The sequence below is a fragment of the Phocoena sinus genome, chromosome 21, assembly GCF_008692025.1.
Source record: "Phocoena sinus isolate mPhoSin1 chromosome 21, mPhoSin1.pri, whole genome shotgun sequence".
NCBI classification, from domain to species: domain Eukaryota; kingdom Metazoa; phylum Chordata; class Mammalia; order Artiodactyla; family Phocoenidae; genus Phocoena; species Phocoena sinus.
In genome coordinates, this window is record NC_045783.1 from 5585010 (window position 1) to 5608068 (window position 23059).

Below are 23059 nucleotides of genomic sequence, written 5' to 3' on the forward strand. Positions count from 1 at the left end.
CTCTTTCCTTACCAACTGTATTCATCTCATTCATCACCTCTGGGTTTTAAATAGTAGCTGCGCTCATAATGTAGTTAAGTGCTGTATTAATTCTCCATCAGATACATTACAGATCCACTCCAAGTGCCAGACCAGATGTTCTAATGCCTTACAGTGTGAAGCATCAGAGCCAAGGTAGTCAGGAGCAGTGGTTCCCAAGTGTTGCCTCATCAATTGGCTGCAAAAGAATTATCCGAGATATTTGTTTAGATAAAGCTTTCTGGACCCACTGATTCAAAGCTCTGAGGATGTGTCCTGCAGACTTCTCTCCCAGTCAGACTCATTGCAAGGGCCCCAGCTTTCTAAGCACTAAAGCTCATGAACGCCACCAGCATGTGTGGTCAGGTGGCACGCTACCACACTTACTCCTGAGATTCTTAAAACCTAAGAGTTTCGTGGAAAATGATTTGAATGCTGCCCATATTTGTGGTTGTAGATGGTAAGAAGGAGGGAACAGAAGGGGTCTATGAAAGTCATAGTGTAGCAACGGAGAACAAGGAAGCCGATCAGGGAGATCACTGAAGCTTTATTCCCACTGGGGGAATAAAGCTTCCCTGGTTTTCTCAGGCTAAATTGACATTTTTATATGAAGTATATATTCGACCCACACAATGCTTTTGTTCAGTCAATGCATTATGAGAATTAATAAGGTAACCTATTTCAAAGTTATTTGAAATGATAGCATTATATATATATAAAATCTCCAAATCCAATATTTTTATATATATATATATGTTAGTAGTGTTTTTATTCTTAAATATAATAGTATATTAGACTGTTTAAAACAAAATATAATTCTTTGGTTAAGCCAACCACGGTAAAGAGGAGGAGTCTCTTATGCGACATGAAACACTGGCTTAATGTTCCCATTGTGGTTTTTTTTAATATCTGACTGTTGTTATGCCAGGGAGATTTTGTCTCTTTAGAAGACTTGCTTTAATGAAAATGTGTTCATTATCTGTTTTATTGCTGCCTAAAACAACAATGTTTGTTAACAAAGAAGAGAATCTGTTAAAAAATTTAAAAAGTTGAACAATAGCAGGCAGATTCGCTGTTACTATTAAAAGGATTCAAACAGAGCCTCCTACCAGAAACTGTAATAAATAGTTTCCAAAAATCTGCTTTGGAAGATACTAGCAAACAACCAATGCCAGTCCGCCTACTTCTGAAAATTCCTCTGCAGAGCGATGAACTCTAGAAGCAAAGAAAACAGAAAACCCTAACACCAGCATCCCGAGCTTGCCTACTGAGGGTGGTGCCCGCGCACGTTCTCACTGCCCCCAGTTCATCTAGGAGTACATTATTTGAAGACCCTGTGGAATTATAAAAGAAGCATTTCATTAGACCCTCAGTCCAATGTTTAGATCTGAGACACTATAAATAAATCTCTCAAGCGGCAACCCTCTCCAGTGAACTCAAATAATCAATTATAGTTCCACTGAGAGACAGGCTTTTTCTGACTTTGGCAAAAAGCAGGCTAACAGCTGATCCATTCCTGAAGATATTCGTGCAGATTCTCAAATAATCACTATTCATAAGGAACATTCTAAGTCAAGCATCCGCAATTCTTTGGTAATTTTTTTGATGACTCCTAGATGAATCGGAGGCAATGAGGACTGACATCCATGTTTGCAGACACGGGTGTCTGACTTTGGGGGTGAGTGAAGCAGCCTGTAGAATCACAGCAGACAGTGTAGTTTGGGTGGTCATTGGTGGCAGCAGTTCCTTCTAGATCATGGTAGAAGGTCTGAGGTCAGATAAGGCAGCTGCTCCCAGGACCCTTCTGTGCTGTTTAATTTCTACTTTCTTTTAGTCCAGTCATTACGTAAAGGCTGACCTTGTGCAATGCTGTTTTGCAGTGATTTGATATGATTTCAAATCTACTTGTTAATGACAAAATGAAGTTGTTTTTACGAGTGAAGTGGTTTTCAAGAATGAAGTTAGTGTTTTGATGTAAAAGTGAGATCGCCTGTCAGGACGTCATCATCCACATCTGTGGTTGCCAGTGACCACTCAGTAGCTCAGCAGCTGAGGGACAGTGCTGTGGACTTGTGGATGGACCTCGAGATTGTTATATTGAGTGAAGTAAGTCAGAGAAAGGCAAATAGCATAGGATATCGCTTATATGTGGACTCTAAAAAAATGGTACAAAGGAACTTATTTACAAAACAGAAGTAGAGTCACAGATGTAGAAAACAAACATACGGTTATGGGGGGGGAGTGGTAAACTGGGAGTTTGGAATTGACATATACATGCTACTATATATAAAATAGATAACTAATAAGAACGTACTGTATAGCACAGGGAACTGCACTCAGTACTCTGTAATGACCTATATGGGGAAAGAATCTAAGAAAGAGTGGATATATATGTATGTATAACTGATTCACTTTGCTGTACAGCAGGAAGTAACGCAACATTGTAAATCAACTATATTCCAAAAAAGTTTAATTAAAAATTAAGGATGGGTGAAGAAGCAGCTGTGACAAGGGGACATCTAGGTTATAAATACTCAGGAGTGAGTGAGGGCTGCCCGACAGTGTTCAGTCTGGGCAAGGCTGCCGTTTGCTCATCTAAACAGCTCTCCAAAGACCTTGGGGCATTAGCTCCTGCCAAGGTGAAGGCAACTCTTCTACCAGGAGTGGCCCCGGGAGGGGAGGTCTTCTTGCCCGCTGACACCACTACCGTCATTCGGAGCTACAAGCTCTAGCAACAGGGGACTTTTCACTTCTGTGCTGGCTGCTGGCCGTCAGCTCTGGTTGGTCAACCTGTCTCCCCTGAGAGCCAATTCATAGACAGGTACAAGTCCCCTTGCCTGGAACAATAGCATAATTTATCTACCGTTGGTTGGGGGTATGTTATTTCTTTATTGGTTTATGAAGAGACATTATCCTGTATGCTACTGGCTTGTGAAATTATTATAATCCCCGCAGTGAACCTGTGTTAAATAAATGCTTGGCAAAGACAACCTCCATCCCCGAATGAGCATAATTTGCCACGAAACTAAACAAATACCTATTTAAAAATGACATTTAGTGGCATTTGACTTATCATTACAAGCCTGTCTTCTGGAATTTCAAGCCATTATGGACTTCCGAGCCTATGCGGCTACCTCATAATGAACCACGTTTTCTTACTGTTTTGTCATTCAGTTTACAGTATTTATGCTCAGCTGAGTTACAAAGTGCCAGGTAGCAACCAATTGCCAATAATTTATTAGGCAAACAGCATGTAATATATAGTACTAGAATATGGAAATCATAGTCATCTGTGGCCATGTTGTAAAATTTATACTGATTACATACTTCTTTGGGGACAGTTTTCTAAAATGAAGCCCAAATATTACCTCACAAGATGTTTAGCACTGGAGTCTTTTCTCAGGACTTCATTTTACGCAGTTGTATCCAAGCTTCACAAAGCACTGTCGAGTTCTGGTGCCCTGAATCTTCTGCCACTGCACATCCAAAATTGTGTCGTGGGGTCACTTTGATGTTATTCTTTGATGCCCGCCTTTCTTGCACTATCCAGTTAACCACCAGGTTCTGTCAAAATGTATCTTACGTTTATCCACTTTTCTCAGTTTTTACTTCATTACCCTAGTTCCAGCCACCGCCTCACCTGGACTGCTGTAACAGCTTCCTCACCCACCCTCTGGTTCTATTGCTACTCTCTCGAATTCAGCACACACCAGCTAAAACCACCCTTCCTTGCTTTTAGTAAAGCCTTTCAATCACCTTCCATTTAATTTGGAATAAAATCCCATGGACTTGTTGCCACGTTGCAGTTTGCTCCTTCAAGAGGAAGTCTCCAAGACAGAGCCCAGCATGCAGGCCGGTTTGTAGAGAGCATCATGGGCAATTCCCCAGAGGACTGACAGCCAACGGCGGTCAGCGGGCGGCACCGCCAGCAGCTGGGAGAAGAAACGCTTCCATCCTGAAGGGGAATCTGGGTGACACATGACATCGGCCGCTATCCGTGGCCCTATAACAGCGGTCGCGCCCCCTGTGTCAGCACCATCTCATGCCCGGCTTCAGGCACAGCGGCCCTCCGTCAGGTCCTGGGAAACCAGAATCCTGGACTGATTAGGAAACTTCGCCAGGAGTTTATTGATGAAACAAAGCTACACTCCACTAAGGCTTGAATGCATTTTGACCTAGCCGGACATAATTGATAAAGTGGATTATCGTGAAATAAAACTGAGGTAGCAAAAAGCCTCAAGACTCCATATATTTAAAAGTTTCCAAAAGGGGATACTGTAGGCTATTTATTCCAATTAAACTGCTGTTGAATAAAGCTGCCCCCTGTTGACTGTGACCTAATTATGGTTATTCTGTGCTGGTGATTTATGATGATGTATTTTTATATCTGCATGCAGAAGTGAAAGAGAAAAATGGATCAGCAATTGATAATTATATTTATGACTCATAACTGACCAACAAGTATCATTTTTACCAGTCACAGTCGTCCCAAGAATTCAAAGGCTACTTTTTATCTTCCCAACTTCCTTCAAATAATATTTATTGGGGTTTTTTTTGTCCTTGGGAAACCTATGGATCAGGGTGTAATTTCTCTTTAATGTTCAAGCCCAGGAACCTGTTTTGTTTTAAGAGAAGAATGCAGGCTCCATACGGACAGAGACTGTCTTGTTTACCACCATCTGCCCAGTTAACATGTAGAGGCCCTCAGTGAATATATTTTTATTGAACAATGAATATCACAGAGATTTGATGGAGTTAGACCAGGATCTTTCTATAATCATAAAAGGGTAATTTTATCAAAGACTTTTCTTTTCTCTGCCTTGTTTGTTTGTTTACTTTTAGTGCTACTCAACCTAGCAACAGAAACTCAAGTGCAAGGAATCACTTTCCTACTTTTTATGAATATTGCGATTGTTTGTTAAACTCCAAGAATCAACGCCTATTCCTCTATTACGTGTATTGAAAAATAAATGCTTCAGGTATTTTGAACGGCCTTTATTTCAAAGGACTTAGGCGTAACCATTTTAATAAATATTATTGATTTATTGAGTGAGTGACATAGAGCTTTACCTTCATTCCCTCGTTCTTCTGCCTGCGGGTTACGCTTAAAAAGTCAAAATAACTTTGAGTGTAATTCCTCGCCTATTGTTCCAATCCTTTGAGAGATTCTAAACATGCTTAAAGTTTAACAGGGACCCTTTGGAGGGGAATACTTCTTCTGAACTCCTTATGCCTTTTCCTAGGTATAGACACTCAGGTGATCTCTCTCCCCCCTTTCCCTCCCCTGCACTGAGAGACTATTCCGATTGCTAAGTGTAGGGAGAAAAATCTGGGCATGCTCCCCAGCATTCCATGTTCTACCTCTTGGGAGCTAGCTTCTTACCAGGAGGAGGCATCTCTGCTGCCCCGTCAGGGGCACACTCTTCCCTGCCTTGCAGAGCGGTCTAATTCCATCCAGGATTGCCAGCAGTTGGGTGGATAAATGTTCCTAATTCCTAGAGCAAATGGATGGTATCTTTCAACCTAGCCTCCCTTGGTAATAAAGGTGATACATTGCCCCCCATCTTCCTAACTATTTGTCTTGTTCCTTGGGGAGGGATAAAAGGTGTTATTTACTGGACGCCCTCAAGCCTTCGTCATTTTGTTACATTGGCCGGGGTCCCTGAGAAATAAGTGAAAAGGAACAAAACCCAACACGGAGTTGTCAGAGCCTGGGCTTGGGGCTTGGACTTCCTGTGGGGCAGGGCATGTTGGCCTGATGTCAGGGACAGCTCACCCTGTAGACACAGTAAGCATGGCGCCTAAAGCCACGATACTTTCAGGGGCCCCTGAAAGTGTTTTCATTTCTCTTAAAATCTGAAGAAAAGAAAGAGATATAATCCAGTTTGGATTTGTCTTTATACCAATGCAGTCATAAAGCATAATTTTTGATAAATTTGTAATAATTTTTTTAAATTTCAGAGCCGTGGTCCCTGGAGGCATAGTGCCTAGGGTCCACAAAAGACTTAAAGCAGCCATGCTGGGTGGCCTGCAGGAGCTTTTCTTAGACTGGTCAGCCGCCCACAGTGGTGCACTCAGCTTCTCACTGCTCCGACCTAAGTTACTCTGGCCGTGTGGATGTGGCCCCCGCTGTGGGTGTGCAGCTGTGACCTCTCTATTCTGCCCACGGGTGAGGGGCTTCTCCTAATAAAGGTAGAACTGCAAGTAGGGGAGGCTCTGAGCAAACAGCGCCCGGTCAGCGTCTTTCTGAAACAAAGGCACAAGGACATCAGCACAGGTGCAGTCTCGGGGTACAGGTCACTACAGCTTGCCCCCGAGGTACACCCGGCAAACATTTGCAGAGTGTGCGACCTCAGCGATGATAGTGCGACATGAGCCGGAAGGAGCCATCATTATAGAGAAACAGGTCTTTCTGGAAAGAGACCTTTTAGGTACTAGAAGACAGAAGGTATCTGCTGCTTTCAGAAGGTGGGATAGCTGATTGCTGTGTTCCCACAAAACACTAGAAACGTTTTAGAATTAAAATTGAGATGCCCCCGGGCTTCCGTGGTGGCACAGTGGTTGAGAGTCCGCCTGCCGATGCGGGGGTCACGGGTTCGTGCCCTGGTCCGGGAAGATCCCACGTGCCGCGGAACCGCGGGGCCCGTGAGCCATGGCCGCTGAGCCTGCGCGTCCGGAGCCTGTGCTCCGCAACGGGAGAGGCCACAACGGTGAGAGGCCCGCGTACCGCAAAAAAAAAAAAAAAAATTGAGATGCCCCGATCTACATTTAGGTGCGAGCTGGTCCAAGGGACAATGACCTTGAATTCATGTGGCTTATCCATGGGATTAAATATAAAAATACTCAAAGATGCAATAGGTAAACTTCAAAGGGACAGAGTAGCATGAAGACTAGAACCAAGCCGCTGATCAAACCTGTGCCCCCAGACTGAAGAAACACGCTTGGGATTCTAGAATTCACAGTGGAGCAAAGAAAGCACCTGGAGAAATTCATAAAGGCCTCCCCAGGCCTCTCAGGAAACAGGCATTAAAAATCCCCAAAGTAGCTTTCAGTTCAGCAGTTTGTTGAGGGTGATTTTCCAGTTGGAACAAATGTGAGAACTTGCTGGACACTTTCTCTGAGATACAAGTCTCTTAAACCTAAGCAATTCCACAAGAAAAGACAGTGGCAGCAGCCTCTGTGGCACAAGACTAAGAGTGTCTGCTCACAAGAAACTGTTGGGACCAGCCCCCCTGGGGGGCTCACACACAGAGCCCAGAGTGCCCACGTGTGAGGCTCGAGGGGAAATGGAAAGGATGATGTTTCACTGGGTGGACAGAAAAGTACCCCAAACAAGATCCTGCGACTGGAACCATCTGCAGTGCAAACTCTGAATCTCTGCAAAAAGATTTCAGTGTCACAAATGTCACTCTAAGAAAGAAGAGTGTATATGGGTGGGCTTTTCCTTCCAGACATCAAAATTCCATAGTACACGATTTCAGCTCTTGCTGACAAATGTCTTCTCTTTAAGTTCACGGCATAGATGTTGTACAGTTCACATCCTTTGATAGGCAATCTGGTGAAGGTAAAACCCAGATTTTTCTTTTTTTTTTTTTTCTTCTCTACTCTCGTACGCTCAGATACTATTGAGTTTCTGCCATGGTTTTGGCAATATTAATACTGGGTTCTAGGAACGTAATTTTTCCTGGGATAACTGCCAGGACCTGGGAATTGGTTTATTTTCTGCATTTGGGATGGGGCTCGGGCTGTTGACAGTCCTTTATGACCTGGTATCTCTTTGAACTTTCCGATAAGTGAGGAATATCCAGGACCTGGCATTGAGCTGGTAGGACTTCTGATGCCCTGACAGTCATTCAAGTGAGAATCTAGGCTGCAGAGGTTGTAGGAACACTCCACCTCTACCCAGTTCCTGAGAACTCCTTGGACTGAGCAGAATAAGAAATTAGTAGAATCACGTTTGGATCTTATTTTAGCTTGAGATTTTTTTTTTTTTTACTTTGAACTGGTAACCCAGAAGAGCAAATGATTTTGAATTTAGATTCCAGCTCCTTTACCCATTAACATGCTAAGGGACATACTCCCTTGTTAAAATTTGTGAAATTCAACAACATTGAAAAATGCACAAAACAAATGTATATCGTAACCAAGTATAAAGCGGTAACTCAGGTTCAAGAAATAGGATGTTGCCCCCTGCCATGTGCACTTCCCTTGTCACACCTCCTGCCCCTCAAAGATAACTACTAACCTGGTAAAACACTGCCTAGCTGTTCTTCATTGTACTTTTGCCACCTAAGTATGTGTCCCTAAAAACAATGGTTCAAATCTGCCTTTGTGTGAACTTTATCTAAATGAAAGTGTACAGTAGTTTTTGGGGGGTATAGGGAATCATTTTCTCAGCAGTGTGTCTGTGTGAGGCGTGCATGTGCACAGCTGCTGTTTGTTTTCATAATGAACTGAAACCCTGGGTCTGGTTCACTGCCGGTTTGGTCAAGCTGAAACCAGATGGTGTCCTTGGGCTGCAGGAGCTGTCCAGCCTCAGTGCCCGCAATGCAGGCCTGCAAATTGGATGTGGTCTCTCCACTTGGTGGGTGGAATTCGATTCCATTCTCACAGTTCCAGCCAGCATTCCCCTTGATGAGCCCCATTCGTTAGATTTTTGTTGATTCTTGGGCTGTTGCCAGTGGCCTAGCTGTTCGGTCTCAACTTGGAAAACCGCAAGCTCGCAAATTGAAGACACGCCTCTCGGAGGCCACAGATGATGGTAGCAAACAGTGCTACTGCACGAACCACTTGGCTCCCTCGTGTCGGCGCCCGTGGTAAGGGCCCATCCTGATGAGACCAAGCCAAGCTGCTGACTGAGCCTGCACCACCCAGTTTGCAAACATTGCTGCCTGGATCCATCATGGCACTGAACATGGCGACACATCCATCATAAGAGACTGGGCCAAAGGGAAAGAGTCTGGTTTTGGTGCAGAGGCCAACACTGCATGAGACGCGACCCCTGTCATTTGTCTCCAAGTGAAGGGGCTGCGTGGCCTGGGGCACGCCACCCGCCCCCCACTCCTGGCAGAGTGACTACATTGGAACTTGACCCTCTCCTGGACCTATTGGTGGTGCCTCACCACTGTTAACTTTTTTCTGTTTGTGATATTTTCTGTGTTTCCAGTCCTATCAGCTAAGCATGGGGCTCTTGAAAGTAATCTGCGTCATGTACTCAGCTTTCTGGACCATTTTCAGTCCCTCAGTGGTGTGTCTTTATCACAAAAACTACTCAGCATCAGATGGACAGTCAGGGTGTTGGATGAACCTTCCAAGCTCCCTGCCATCCACAGGCATCGGACACTTGATCATTGGAACGGCTTCCTTAAAAATAAACTAAAAAAGAATTTCTGACTTTACCTTCCTCGTTTCCTCCTGGGTCCACACACTTTGAGGAGGCAGACCAGACTCTGACTGTGGCTCTCTCCGGAAAAGGAGCATCTCCCCTCATCTGCTTCCTGGTCATGATCAGAATGAAAGGAGTGGGGAGTTACACGGATTCATTTTGAAAGTTCAGGATTCTGCCCTGCCCATTCCTAGGCATAATGCATCTTTCTTTCCCCCAGTGGTGACCCAGCCTGGATAGTATACCCTCCCGGTGACAGCCCCGACAAAAGGGGCCCATAGGGATCCAAAGTGATTTCTAGTTGAGCCACCTGGATATATTCCTTTGGAGTTGCCTGGTCCTAGATCCTCAGGACAGGGGTGTCTGTTTGTGGACACTGCTTGCCATCTCCCACTACAACGGGCTACATAGGCTACGCTCAGATGCAGGGGTCTCTGTGCCTTACAAAAATCCCCTTGTCCTTATTGCCTCTGACCCTTCTGGACAAAAGTTCTGAGTGTCAGTAAAGGGTAATCAGGAAAAAGGTGAAGTTACAGCTCTTGGAATGGAGGAAGACCATTTTGGGTCAGTGGAGGGGGCCTATACCCTGGGCACATGAAGAGGGGACACCTTAGACCTGGGAGGTGCAGGAAGGGAGGGACATCAATGATCTTTGCCCTTCAGATTTGCCCCGAGAGCCTTCCTCCAAAGAAAAATGGGCTGTTGCAGTTTTCCCAAACATTTAGGGCTCCTTCAGCTTAGTGAATAACAACCTGGCATCTCCAGACAAGTGGTTCTAACCACCTCACCCCCTTTAACCATGTTGAGAAGTCTCTTAGAAAGAGCAGGGGTGACCTCAGCTCCCGCATCTCCCTGTCAATATCTCCGAGTGTTTTCTGCACTTCTGCACCCGTAGCCATCACTCAGATTTTCCTGAGGGTGGGTGAATGCTAGCAGCTGTAGCGGGGACCAGACTGGACCAGCTTTACCGACTGCTCTCGGTCTCTTTAAAAATAAGGCTAGATTCAATTATCAAACTAAACTGGGAACCGCAAGATTGACCAGCCATTGGGAGGCTATGTTAGAGATACCACCAACCCAAGTCCCTCTCCCCCTAAATAATGGAGGAATCACTCGGGGTGGCCCAACAATTGTAAATGATACTTTCTGTACAGGGACACCATGAGCATCCTTGGAATTGTCCATCTGTGTGGAAACCAGGCATTACCTTGCCTCCATCCTGAAACCAAAGTGCCTTGCACCTAAGAAGTGATTTAGAAAACACCACCAGTAGCTCATGTAGCTCTCAGAGGACTGCATAGATCTCTCCAAAATGAGGCTGCCCTTGATTACCCAGAGTCGCTCCCCAGAGAGACAAGTGACTCATTATTTATGCATACTCTGAGGATAATTATCCTTACAGTGGAGTCTTACATTTAGAGAAGATGGTTCGAAATTTGTTCCTAACTTTAGCTGAATTGATCAGTTAAACAAACTCGGTGCTGGAAAGCAGGCATGGATGGTTTAGGGGACTAGTTCAGCTGGTGGGGTCCAGGACTCTGCGGGGGTATGGTTGACATCAATACTGCAAGGTTTTCCTCATCCCGCTGTTTGGAGCCTTAATTACATGCTGTATGAGACACACTGGAGGGGTTTGGTCCCAGCCTCTGTTGATCAGATTAGTCACAGTGGCTGACACTGTGACGGACTCATGGGAAAATTAGCCAGAAACCAGAAATGATGGGAAAATTTGCTGGCACACAATTCTCCATGGGTCTGTGTGTCTGTGCTCTTCCGTAAGCAGAGGTACTTGCTGCCGTTTCCCTAGACTATCTTTTCGAGGACGTTTGTATAACATTCTTTGGGAGCTAGAGATCAGTGTCTTTCTCTGGAGCAGAGGGCAGGTTTGTGTATTACACAGTATAATAAAGATAATGGTCTCCCTCCAGGGCGAAGTTGAGGCAAGCTTACCGCCCATTAAGAAAGATCTGGGTTCCTAAATCTTGGAGTTCTCAGCTGTGACACAAACCACATGTGCAGGATATTCCTGGGACCCTGAGGGACGTGAGAGGCTGGAGGAATTGATGCAAACTCCTCTTGCTACCTTTCTGTACCTTGAATCATGGAGTCCTTTGACTTGAAATAGCCTTTGACCCAGGAGGCTGGTGTGTTCTGTCAGCAGCCATGAATCTATGGCAGGTAACTTATTACATTTTAAGTAGGGTAAAATCTCAGATCCTTCACGTTCTTGACAGGGGGGATTTTTTTTTTTTTAATTAGCCTACTTGGGAGTCATTGGGTTCTTGAATTTGTGGACTGATACCTTCCATTTGTGTTGGAAAATTCTCAGCCATTATCTTTCCAAATTTTGCTTTGGACCATTCTCTTTTTCCAAGACCTTGATTAAACATATGTTAGATTTTCTACTTGCATCTTCTCTCCCTCTTGTTCTTTCTTCTGTCTCTTTCATCTTGGCGGGTTTCTTCTGACTCATCTTCAGATGCACTAACTTTCTTTTAGTTAAAGCTGACCTGCTGGTGTACACGTCCATTGCTGACAGCGAGTCTTACAGTTCGCAGATATCTGTTTTCTTTAATTTTTTGCTTTCAAATCTGCGATGTCCTTTTTAAAGACCCCATTCCTGGGCTCCCCTGGTGGCGCAGTGGTTGAAAGTCCGCCTGCCGATGCAGGGGACACGGGTTCGTGCCCCAGTCCGGGAAGATCCCACATGCTGCAGAGCGGCTGGGCCCGTGAGCCATGGCCGCTGAGGCTGCGCGTCCGGAGCCTGTGCTCCGCAACGGGAGAGGCCACAACAGTGAGAGCCCGCGTACCGCAAAAAAAAAAAAAAAAAAAATTAAAGACCCCATTCCTGCTGAGATGTTGTTTGGCATCTGTCTCTATAAGCTTAGTAAAATACTTGATACATGTTAGATTTCTGGAAACTTCACTATCCCGAATATTTATGGGTCTCTTTCTGTTGTTCTTTGTGCTGGTTCTGATTCATATCGATACACCTTTTTGTGTGTTTCCTTATTTTTCAATGAGTGCTAGATATGTTTTTAAAAAGATGTATAGAAATAATTTAAGGCCTGTGATATTGTCTTCTTCCAGAGAGCATGCTTTTTGTTGTTTCTTTCTGACAGGTGCCTATGAGTACTAGCAATCTTGAGTCACCTTAATCCAATCTGCAGGGTAGAAATTTTCTAGACCATGTAGATTGTAGTCCTTGAAAGCAGCTGGCTTACTTCTGGTTCATCCTTACTTCTATATTTTATGGCTTTTGGATATCAGCTCTAAGTGTGAGCCCTGTACCATGGTCCTCAATTTGGGCAGCCCTTGTACTTCAACTTTTATTTGTCCTTTCCTCCAGAGACTGTTAGGAGGATTGGTTAACCTCTCTGCCATCTCTTCCTGTCCCTAGGGCAAATGTGGCCCCAAACCCCTTGCTCCCCCCTCTGGATTTTCCTCTTGTCCTAAATTCTTGGTCCAATTACTTCTCACTTTCTTCAGAGTTTGTTGATATTACTAGGATCAGGGTCTTAATATTTCATCCAGCAATGTTTGTTGTCTCCACTGGGATGTCTGCTCTGAATTAACTAGCCTGCCATTACCAGAAGCCAGCATTTATTTACTTTGTCAGTTTTTATTTGATTGCATGTAATTCACTTAGAGTAAAATGCACAGATCTGAAATATACACTTGAGAAGATTTTTTTAAAATATCTATTCCATGTTACCAGCACCCAAATAAAGAAAGATAGATAATACTCCCATCTTCCTGGAAAGATACCTCATTCCCCTTTCCAGTCAATCCTCAACTCCAACCCCAGAAATCATCCTTTTAATCCATATCGCCATATATTTATATTGTTGATCTTGAACTTCCTATAAAAGAAATAATATAATTTGTACTCTTTTGCTCAGCGTAAGTTTTTGAGACTCTTCTATGTTTTGCACACATCAGTAGCTTAATCGGTTTCTTGTTCAACTGTATTATGTTTTATACATGTACCACAATTTGGTTATCCATTTCCTATTGATGGACATTTGGACTATTTCCAGTGTTGATTCATATGAATATATCCATTAGGAACATTTTTTTAGGATTCATCTTTTCTCATGGAAAATGAAAGGGCGTTCATATTTATATTTAGGGCATCTCTGTTACTGGAGATTCTTACACCAAGGTACATACCAAGCTACATCTTCCAACCTCATCTTCACCCGTTTGTTTCAGTTGCCATAGTTTTTGTTATTTTAAAATTTATTTATTGAACAGATTCTTGTAAAGCACTTAGTATGTGTTAGACATTGTTCCAAATACTGTTAAATAGTAGCTTATTTAATAGTCCTGACAACCAGTTGATGTCGTTCTTATTACTATTCACATTCTATGAATGAAAACACAGAGGCACAGAAAGCTTAACTGACTTACTGCCGGTCCCAGAAATGGCAATTCAGAGGGTCAGGATTCAACGGCCCCAGAGGCGTTGCTGCCTCTCCGGAAGTGTTCATATATGAGCAGGCAATACCTACAACATACCCTCCGATAACCCGAGAATAACTAGGCCCATTAAATATGCTGCAGATGTTCTTTATAAGAAACCATTGTGCAAAAGAAAGTGGGTCAATATTAAATGTGCTTGTTTGAACAGCCAGATTGTGAAACGGAAGGGACTTATCCCAACTCAGAGAGAGAGGAAAGATACACTTTAAAAACTTATTTGACCCCAATTAGCTCCTCACTGATGTTCCCTCACTTACTCAGACACTGATCTTTCGCTTTCTCCACATATGAGTTGCCAAATCCCCGTGACAAATACGTGAAGGGGTGAAGGGCACCCCAGTCTCTCCAGGACCCCCAGTTGTCTCGTGGAGTCTGCCTTCCCCACCCATCCACAAGGGTAATCTTATCTTGGTTTCGTGGACCTCAGCGTCATACATATTCATCTTTGTTTCTGCAAAATATTTCAAAAGCCCACTCCTGCCTTTGGTGATATTACAGACTAAGGCCAGTTCGGGGAGCTCCCCAAGAAAGCTGGACCAGGCCAAACTCAGAGGCAGTTACCTCGAAGAAAATCAAGCCACAATGTGACTGTAAGGAAAAACTGAGGGTTGAGAGTGTTTCCTGCATCAAGTGAGAAAGACAGGCGAGAATATAACACACTGAACCAACGTTGAGGTTGGTGGTCAAACGAAGGCTTCTCTTGACTTTTTGCCCCTTTTACATTCTGGGCCATCAGATAAAAGAGCACAAAAAGTTGCACAATCTCAAGAAAATCTACTGTAAAAAACTGGATGTTTTATTTGTTCCGCGTCCGGGCTGAGTCAGCTGATGTTGATTTAACAGTGTGAGAGCAAGGACCTTGTCTGCCTGCTGTGCGGCGTCTCCCAGCTCACAGGACCTGCCCCAGCAGATTGTGGTGAACCGGGAGCCCTATCTCGACCTGCTCAGCAGAGGCGTAGGTTGTGGTTACTTAGTAGTCAGAAACTGCAATTTATTACTGGAGGGTGAGCTTGGTTATGATTTTAGAAACAGTGATAAAATCAGGGGCTCTCAAATTCAGGGGTTGCCTTTATTTAAAAGGAAATCGAACAAAATTCAGGCCAAATTCTCATACACTCTTACAAGTCTGTGATAGCACTATCATCCCGTTTCATAGGTAAGAAAACAGGCCAGAGGTTTAAGGAACTTGCCCAGGTTCACAGAGTTCACAGCTAGAGCTGGGTCTCTGAAAGACCTCACCCTAGCTCTTTGTGCTGCCTCACCCAGTTTATCCGGGGACATGTGTGATGCCAGCTGACAGATGCTCCTCAGGGGAAATGCCCAGGCTTTCAGATGGCCATACAGCTTCCACTGTCTGCATTCCCCTACTTGTACAACTTTAATTCACGGGCTGGTTTAGGGTTGCTGTAATACATAACAAAATATATTGTGCTGTTACCATGGCCTTATTACCGTTGCAATGATCACATCTTCAGATAAGGTTTTACAGTTCCAGAACCTTGGTTTCTTTCTGTCTTTCTATTTATTTATTTATTTATTCATTTATCTTTGGCTTCATTGTGTCTTTGTTGCTGAGCACGGGCCCCCTCCAGCTGTGGCGAGCGGGGGCTACTGTTCGTCGCGGAGCACAGGCTTCACACTGCGGTGGCCTCTCCTGCTCTGGAGCACGGGCTCTAGGCACACGGGCTTCCGTAGTTGTGGCGCGCAGGCTCAGTAGTTGTGGCGCATGGGCGTAGTTGCTCCGCAGCTTGTGGGATCTTCCCGGACCAGGGCTCGAACCCGTGTCCCCTGCATTGGCAGGCAGATTCTTAACCACTGCGCCACCAGGGAAGCCCCAGAACCTTAGTTTCTTAAACGAGGAACCATGGATTCTAATGTGAGATCAGGTTTATTTCTAAGACCTGGAGTGTCTGCTCTCTTCCCTGTATCCAAGACTGTTGAGCATCTTTGTCCTGGGCCTGAGAAAATGAATAAAATATTCCAAAATATTTGTGATGAACAAATTTCTTAGGAAGTTATAGCTATCCTTCATATCTTGAAGCAAAATATATCAGTTAAGAAGATGTATACACACACACACACACACACACACACACACACACACACACACACACACAAAGGAATATTACTCAGCCATAAAAAAGGAAGCAATGCCATTTACAGCTACACGTATGGACCTAGAGATTATCATACTAAGCAAAGTAAGTCAGAAAGAGAAAGACAAGTACCATATGATATCACTTATATGTGGAACCTAAAATATGACACAAATGAACTTATTTGTACAACAAAAACAGACTGACAGATATAGAGAATAGACTTGTGTTTACCAAGGGGGAGGGAGCGTCGGGGAGGGATGGATGGGGAGTTTGGGGTTAGCAGATGCAAACTAGTATCTATAAGGATAGATAAGGAACAAGGTCCTATTGTACAGCACAGGGAACTATATTCGATATCCTGTAATGAACCATAATGGAAAAGAATATGAAAAAAGAGTATATATATCTCTGAATCGCTTTGCTGTACACCAGAAAGTAACACAACACTGTAAATCAACTATACTTCAATAAAAAAATTAAATATATCATTTATTTTATATAGAACATTGGTTATGAATCCCAGTTCCAGAAACGGGCCTATTTTCTTCTTTCTTTTTTTTTTTTACATCTTTATTGGAGTATAATTGCTTTACAATGGTGTGTTAGTTTCTGCTTTATAACAAAGTGAATCACTTATACATATACATATGTTCCCATATCTCTTCCCTCTTGCATCTCCCTCCCACCCTCCCTATCCCACCTCTCTAGGTGGTCACAAAGCACCGAGCTGATCTCCCTGTGCTATACGGCTGCTTCCCACTAGCTATCTACCTTACGTTTGGTACTGTATATATGTCCATGCCACTCTCTCGCTTTGTCACAGCTTACCCTTCCCCCTCCCCATATCATCAAGTCCATTCTCTAGTAGGTCTGTGTCTTTATTCCTGTCTTACCCCTAGGTTCTTCATGACATTTTTTTTCTTAAATTCCATATATAAGTGATATCATATGGTACTTGTCTTTCTCTTTCTGACTTACTTTGCTTAGTATGATAATCTCTAGGTCCATACATGTAGCTGTAAATGGCATTGCTTCCTTTTTTATGGCTGAGTAATATTCCATTGTATATATGTGCCACATCTTCTTTATCCATTCATCTGATGATGGACACTTAGGTTGTTACCGTCTCCTGGCTATTGTAAATAGAGCTGCAATGAACATTTTGGTACATGACTCTTTTTGAATGATGGTTTTCTCAGGGTATATGCCCAGTAGTGGGATTGCTGGGTCATATGGTAGTTCTATTTGTAGTTTTTTAAGGAACCTCCATACTGCTCTCCATAGTGGCTGTACCAATTCCCATTACCACCAGCAGTGCAAGAGGGTTCCCTTTTCTATTGGGCCTATTTTCTAACACCAGAGGGAGTTTAATAGATTTCTTTTATGTGAGTACATGTCTGTAGTTGGCAGAGAGTAAAGTACTGTTGGAATTTGGACATTTAATTAGACAAACACACAGCAAAATTGTAGTGTTTATTATGCAATGGATTCTAATTTAAATAACAAAATAATAGGAATCATTAGTTTTTTAAAACTATTACTTTATTAAAACTAATAGTTGCTGGGCTCCTATCATGCACCATGAATGCTATGCATTACTGCATTTAAACCTGGCAACATGTGAGGTAGATTCTTTCATAATAAGGCTTATAATTGGAGATTTAAAAAATAGATTTAAAAGGAGAGCATACAGGCAGTACACGTGTGTCAAAGACACTGAAATCTTAGCATCCTAGACAGGGGCACTTGTAGATCCCAGTTTTCTTAGCCAGTTGGCAACAACCCAGGGCAGTTGACATGTTTTAGCTCTTTGAAGAAATGATAACTATTAATTGTAAAAGTATACCTATAAAAGTATACCTATAAAAAAGTATACCTATAAAAAGGCAGATGAGATCGCCACGTTGTACCTGAAAGATCATTGTAACATCATTTCACTGCTCAGACGGCCTCACGCTCTGGATCTTCAAAACGATGCCATAAAGTGGAAGTCTTCCCTTTAAATCGTCTTGAAAATAGGTGGTTTGTTAAAATGAGAAGGTTACAACAAATTCTTAATCACCAACGATTTGGGCGGGGCCTGTCAGCTTCAGCCCAATGATATACTTGAGTATTCAGTTAAATACTATTTATAACCCAAATATGGCACAAACGTGCACTGTAGCTCAGGCCGAGATAGGGTGGGAAGACAGTGAGTACCCCAGACAATACGAATGTTGCAGCTCTAACCTGTGAGTGATAACATGAGAAGAGCTGCGGTGACAGAAGCTCAGGCATGAGTCCCAGCACTTCCACTTGAAGAGGCAGAATCTCAGCAGATTGCTTGGTCATTAAGTCTCTGCTTCCTCACCTTGTACAGAAGGGATGAATGATGCCTATGGTGTATTTTCTTTATAAGGACTCAAGAAAATATAAATATATCAGGACTTTTCCTGTAAATGTGAGAGAAATCCCAATCCACATGGGTTTAATTAACAACTAAAAGGAATGTATTATTTCATTTTACTGTCAAATCTGTATTACCATCAGGTCTGGCTGCTTCAGGTGCAGCTAGATCCAGGTATTCAGATGAAGGTGCCATGACACTACCTCCCCACATCCTGACTATGCTTTCCTTCCCATAGCTCCTAGCATCTTTAGGGTTAGATCTTGTTGTCTTAACTTTCCCTGCTGAATAAAAGCATCTTTCCCAAAACTCTAGCAGGAGTTCCAGAAATATCTTCATTGGCCTAATTTGGTCAACTGTCCTTTTCTGGAGCCAGGAGGTCAGGAACACGGACTGAGGTTGGGTGAGATATGATCCTCTAAACAAAAGATGGGTTTGCAGAAAATAAACAAACAAACAAAAACCTCCATTATAACAGGTGAAATATCTAGAACAATGAGTGCTTGGCATGTAGTAGGTGTTAATAAGTATATATTAATTTTAAATTAGAATATATTTTTTAAACCCTCAACTATGTAGAGCTGCCAGCTCTCAGCCAAGTTTTTCTGGACCCCATATATGACTAGAATCTTTTTAACCTAAAGGAACCTCTACTCAGGGCTGACCGCATAGGTCGATTTAACGTGACTCAATTTTTAGGATAGAGGCTGTTCTGAGTTTTGGAGAAAGCCTGCAATTTTTCCCCAGAGAGCCTGGATGAAATCTAAGTCAATCACAACTTTGTGGATAGTATTTTATTCTTCTTATGGATTCTTCTAATGCTAGCAGGAATTACTCTTTTGTTCTGGAAGTATGGCTAGAGGCCAGAAGCAAGAACTTACCCCCCAAAAGTACAGTCAAACAGAATAGAACATCTCTCGTCCCAACTTCCCCCAACTAATAACATAAATAATTAATATGATGATTATAATCTTTATGAGCATTTATCCTTCATCAATAATTAGAGATATCTAATAGGAACCCGGGGCATCAGTATCTATAGTTCTGCTGTGAGTACGTTATTTTTTTAGGACAGAGGCATTACATCACAGTGCCTAAGTCCACGCCAGGAGTTTTGACAACGTACTTTGTGAAGTGTCTATTTCCATGATTACAGCTTTTGGGTAAGTGTAGATAAACTAATTAAACAGAACCTACAGAATGGAGATAAGGCTAAATTCAGTTATTAATTCCCTTTAAGGATTTCAACTTCAAGTGTAAACATTTCTGTTTTTCTTCAAATTCCTATGTATACAAACATGTAAAGCTCCCGTGTATTTTAACCATCTCAGACCTTTATTTTTTTCCTCATGAGATTTCATAAAATTAAAAAACAAGAGCTATGTTTTTAATGGTGTCTTAAGCACAGCAGTGAGCTATTATCCCACCGATAGCAACTTGCATATTTTTTTCTCTTTCATTTTATCAGCCCGGCCACCATTGAATTTCAGATTTATGAGCAAATGACTTTTCTCAGTTTGTATTCACTGTGCACAAACCCTCCTCAAAATCCCTGTTCCGGAGCAGGGAAGATGACTGCCATTGTACCGAACATTAGTAACTTTGCTATTTGAAATGTATCCCTGTAATTTTATTTTTTGGAAATTAGCAATAAAAAGTCACTTAGAACCTTTAGATTTCTACCAGAGAATATGGGATCACATTTTTTTTTTTAAGGAAATGGTTATTTCAATGGGGTCACTCTATTTCCTCTACATAAACATCTTAAAAAAAAAATCTTTATGCTAAGATCTATCAACTGGAAAGCACTAGAAACAGGCAATTTTTATGATATCCCCTTGACATTTTTAGTATAACAGCTTGGGTCAAAACTGCAGTTAGGTCAAAACAATTTAGCGCCATAATCTCTGGAAATGAAATTCTCTCTTCTATGAGAATTTGAAGACTAATCTGGCCACATTTGAAAGTCATTATGATATTCAGCATCTGAATGACATGAAATTAAGTCTCTGAAGCGCGTACGTGCGCGCCCACACACACACAGACACAATGCCAATTCACATAGTACCTGGGATGCTAAAGGAAGCTGATCAAGAACCTAGAAAGGGGAAAGATTAGGGGACGCAGGGGGCGCCTTACAGAGGAACTGTCCTCTGACAGCTGTACTGTGGGGAGGAGCAGAGACAATACCCAGAAAGGTGACAAAGGGAGGAACCCCAGGGGCCCTTTTTCTCTGGACATTGCTCTGAGGATCACCCCTGATCACCGGAGTCCTAATTCCTACTCCATTATCCTGTTGAGATACTGAGTTGAAGGTCACCAGCGAACGCCTCCTGTCCTTTCCATGATCCTCATTCTTTTTGTTTTTACTCAGTTATTTGACCCTCTTTTGAACATTCAGCATTGTTTTCAATGAACTAACTCTCGACTGCCCTGTTCTTTGGCCCTTCTATCGGCTTCCTCTCTGCTGTTTTAATGGGAGCTGCTCACCGACTCTTAACCTTGAATAATCGAGAAGTATTAGCCCAGTCACCAAACATTCCCCTTTTCCTTGGTTCCCAGGTGTCAAGCACACACAAGATTCCATCTCATGTAATCATCAGAGCATGAATAGCTGCCCCACTCATTTAGGTGCTAATTTAGGTACCTGATTAAATGCAGTCTTAGACCGACCTCTCCACTGTGTGTGTAAGTCTCTGTGACTCTGTCTCACTCTGTATGTACAAATCGCACTTGCTCGTTCAGACGGTAAGTGCTTAAAAATAGAAAATATGGGCAGTAACTTGAGCACGTATTTTAGAGTCATAACTGTGTTCAAATACTCTTATAGGTCACTAACTCCCTGAATTACACTTTCTTCATCTTTAAAATGTAAATGACAATAATACCCCTCCAGGATAGAATAAGATAGTAAATGAGAAGATTTATGTAAAACATGTGGCTTATAGTGAACTCTCAATAAATGATTTCTGAGTTTCCCTGGTGGCGCAGTGGTTGAGAATCCACCTGCCAATGTAGGGGACACCGGTTAAGCCCTGGTCCTGGAAGATCCCACATGCCACGGAGCAACGAAGCCCGTGCACCGCAACTACTGAGCTCTAGAGCCCGCGAGCCACAACTGCTGAGCCCACACACTGCAACTACTGAAGCCGGCGCGCCTAGAGCCCATGCTCTGCAACAAGAGAAGCCACCGTAATGAGAAGCCCGCACACTGCAACGAAGAGTAGCCCCCGCTCCCCGCAACTAGAGAAAGCCTGCGTGCAGCAACAAAGACCCAATGCAGCCAAAAATAAATAAATAAATTTATATAAAAAAATGATTTCTTCCTGTGTTTTTATCTCCTCTCACATCGCCCATTCTAGTAACAAAACTGTTGAGCTCAACTTTGGTTTGATTGATTGATCAAAACTAACAAGATCAGTTGGGATATACTGGCTAATCACCAAATCGCTCTACCACATCCTCTCAACATGGTAAATGATAAAAGGATTTATCTCAATAAACCCCTTAAATTACTAATCAATATTTTATTTTTTAAGAAAACACAAATGCCAGGAAAATAGGTGCACAATATTTTTCATGTGTCTTTTAAATATTAATAAAATAACTTATGATGTTGCGTGGAAGGGTCTATAATGTGAAAAATACAGTATCTAGTTTATATTTGATGAGTTCACTTACTATGAGTTACTTTATTTAGCCTTAATTTTTATTTAGTGACACTAGAACTAGAGATGGTAAAAGTTGCCAAGGGAGAGTTTGTGCTAACGAAAGAACTAGAGGTGGGAAATCAAGGAACTCATTAAAATAAAGCGTGACATCTTGACATAAAATCCTAAATATTGGAGAGCAGTATTTTTCTACTAGTAAAAGTATAAGGAGTTAAACTTACTGCTCCAATGATAGCAGCCTTATTGAAATAAAAGTGTTCCTCCACCCCAAAGAATCCAGTCCCCTGATGAGCTGATGTGGAGATAATTATAATAGCTCTTACTGGTAGAGAGGAAAGAGTGAAACCTTAGAAGACACTGAGGCATGACTTAGGTGGGTTTTATTTCGGATTCTAAAGCGCTGAACTGGATGTGGGTGCAGTGACTCAGAGTATCGTGATGGTCCAGCTGTCCACGGGGCATGCCTCTCTGGTGCCCACTCATGCATCGCCAAGCCTGGGGAAAGACTAACTGGAGGGTCACCTCCTCCAGTCACTGCACTAACACAATCTCACATTTAGTTACTTTGTCTTCTATACTCTGCAGTGCATTTTGTGTGTGTGTGTGTGTGTGTGTGTGTGTGTGTGGTACGCGGGCCTCCCACTGTTGTGGCCCCTCTGGCCGCGGAGCACAGGCTCCGGACGCACGGGCTCAGCGGCCACGGCTCACGGGCCCAGCCGCTCCACGGCATGCAGGATCCTCCCGGACCGGGGCACGAACCCGTGTCCCACTGGAGCCAGTGGATAGCTGCTTAGTCTAGTTCTCTGCCTGTGAGAGCAAGACCGAGGGGCATTTCCAGAAAGAGGGCAGTGACTGCTTTCTAATATTTTATTTTATCTAATTTATTCACGCAGTCACTGGGGAAAGAAGAAACCTGCTTTATCTGACACGTTTACTTTACAGCAATACCTCCTTTGTCTTAGGGACGTTTCATATAAATCAGTGCAAGAAACACGGCATGAAAAGCATGCAGCAC

The 23059-nt window shown here is 42.9% G+C and overlaps 1 protein-coding gene across 2 annotated transcripts in view; it reads left to right on the plus strand.

Moving 5' to 3' along the window:
- ASB5 (ankyrin repeat and SOCS box containing 5) overlaps positions 1-23059 on the plus strand; it is an 87896-nt gene that overhangs the window by 12281 nt on the left and 52556 nt on the right. The window lies entirely within an intron of this gene.